Raw genomic sequence first — 2,938 nt, forward strand, 5'->3', positions numbered from 1 at the left:
TTTGTTCACAATAGCAAGGAGTTGGAAACAACCTACATGCCCATCAACAAACGAATGGATAGAGAAGCTGTGATATATTCACACAATGGAATACTACGCTACATTGAAAAACAGGGAATTCATGCATTATTATTCAAAATGGGTGACCCTGGAGGACATTATGTTGAGTGAAGTCACAAAAAGGACAAAAACTGCATGGTACCACTGTTGTAAAGCAGGACTGACATTGGACTTGAGGGGAGACTGAGAAAGATGTGTTTAATAATGCATACTGCATTGAAACAAATGAGGGAGAAAACGGTTTAAAAGGGATAAGTGATTAGGTATTTTTGTCATAACGAGTCCAGAGTGAAGGCTGTGCAGTGGAGTGGACCTGGGGAATGGGATTGTAAAACAATGAAAGAATTTTTCTTTTCTTTTCCAAGAGGGTAGTGTACTGGGGGGAGGGCTGGGAGGGGAGGAAAGTGCAACAATGAATGAATGGAAATCCAAAGTCTCTGTACATTTTCACTGAAATTAATAATAAAAAAAGAAAAAATGAAACACTGTGTTTTAATTCATCAAAAACTTTTCCCAATAAGTTAAAAAGGAAAACTACTGACTGGGGAAACATTTGGAAATATCATGTAAGACAGGGTCTCATAATAAAAGTTTACAGAATCCAACTGGGCTTCCAGAAGAAAAAGAATGATAACACAATTACAAAATTGGCAATAGACATGGAAAGACTTTTCACAGAGGAAGACATTCGGATGGCCAACAGACACATGAAGAAATGCTAAAACCACTGGCAATAAGAGAAACACAAATCAAAACCACAGTGAGTTACCATTTCAACTCACTAGCAGTGGGAAAGTCTAATAGGACAGCAAGTGATAAATATTGGAGAGTATGTGGAGAGGAAAGAACTCTCATACACTGTTGATGGGACTGTAAAATGGTATAGCCACTCGAAGTCAGTTTGGCATTTCCTCAAAAAGCTGAACATAGATATTCCGTATGAACTAACTATTCCACACCTAGGAATACACCTCAAGCAAGTTAGAACTGAGACACAAATGGACATTTATACACCAGTATTCATAGCAGCATTATTAAAAACTGTTAGAATATGGAAACAGCTGTCCAATCACAATCAAATGGATTGGGGAACTGTGATACATTTACATGGTGGAACACTACGCAGCACTCAGGAGCAACAATTTAGAAAAATACTATATATCATGGGAGAGACTGGAGAGCATTATGCTGCATGAACTAACTCTATCTCTTAAGATCAAATACTGCATAAGATCATCATTGTAAATAATCAACAGATAACTAGTAAAACATGTATGGGGCCCAAGGGAGCAGAAGCAGAAGGGTGAGGAAAGGCAGGAGGGAAATCACAGGTCACACATTTTGGTAGGTAGAGGGAAGGGAAAAGGAAATGGGAAAGATCCAGTGGGGACCTAAAAAGACCGAGAAATGGTGGACATAGTTCAATGGTGATTAATTTTATCAAACACAATGCATGGGAATGATTGTACGAAACACAAAGTGAATCAAAGTACTTGTGACACACAATGTATAGGAATTTTGTATGCAAACCAATATAAATAGTTTTTTTGTTTTTATTTTTTAAAAAAAACCCAAATTAAATAAATCCTTATACATGGAAAGAAAACCTTCTTCAATGGTTACCCGGCATGGGAAAGGAAAGAATGAGAGAAGGAAAAATTAGCAAACAGGTAACAGATGTATATTAAGATCATATATTAAGATCGGTGAAAGAAAAACAACAGGGGATGGTCAGTACATCACCAAAGGAAGGAAAGGCAGGGAGAGGTGTACAAGTGGGCAGAGTGTGGCTGCAATGAATGTGTTGTACTTAACGTCACAGAAAAAATACATATGCACAACTAAACGGAAAACAAATTTGCTCTCTAATCTTTCACAAACTATCAAAACAACAAGTATTTGTTATAATAAAAAGAAATGTGTAAGAAAAAAAAGAGGGAAGGAGTAGTAAAGAAATAAGCTTGCCTAATGTGAAAATCTGTAATTTGTTTACAAGATCAAGGCCACCCTCAGAGCACAATGTCACTGTGATTCATTACAACATTCAAGACAAAGAATATACGTACTTTTGGTCAGTTATCTTGTAAGATTACAAATAACTTCAAAGATTGTTGGGCCCTATGACTTAAGTCAAGTAAAGAAGAATAAGGACTGAAGGAGACGAAGTAGTCTAAAACTAGGCAGTAGGCTACAGTAAATGGTGAAGTATTAGTTTAATAAAATAAGAAAAAGATGATTTAATTGCGTTCACGCAGAACTATACCTGTTTAGAGCAGCATCCTGAGCATTAGTGTTTTTATGACTTAAGAAACTATCTTCTCTGGCAACCTAAGAAAATGAAAGCAATAAAATAATATTAAATCTTCATTGATACTTAACAAAATGAGAAATTTAAATTTCTTATCAGTAAAACAAAATAGTCAGTGTGTTTTAGGTTTAAAAAAAAAGTGTGGTAATTCTAACTTATCTACAGAAATACCCACCCCGCCATTAAGCTGATTCTGATTTATACAACCACCAGACAGCTCTACAGGAGAAAGATGGGCAGTCACTTCCTGTTAACGATTTCCAGCCTTGGAAACTGCTGGAAGCTCCCTAGGAGCTAGCACTGACTCAGAAGTAGTACGTACATACACATCACTATCTGTACCACATATATAGGGCGCACCCCCATCAACAATCTGGGCTTCCACTTCACTGTACACAGATGCACTTGCTCTGACTACAGTTTTCCATATTTAGGTGAAAACAGTGTTGTTGTTGTTGTTATGTGCCATCGAGTCGCCTGTGACTCATAGCGACCCTATGTACAACAGCCCTAAACTCCGCTCTGTCCTGTGCCAATCGCACTGTCTCCGATACTTCCATCCCGATTATC

The sequence above is a fragment of the Elephantulus edwardii genome, unplaced genomic scaffold (assembly GCF_000299155.1).
Source record: "Elephantulus edwardii isolate Elephantulus edwardi_28Jun2011 unplaced genomic scaffold, EleEdw1.0 scaffold00509, whole genome shotgun sequence".
Taxonomy (NCBI): domain Eukaryota; kingdom Metazoa; phylum Chordata; class Mammalia; order Macroscelidea; family Macroscelididae; genus Elephantulus; species Elephantulus edwardii.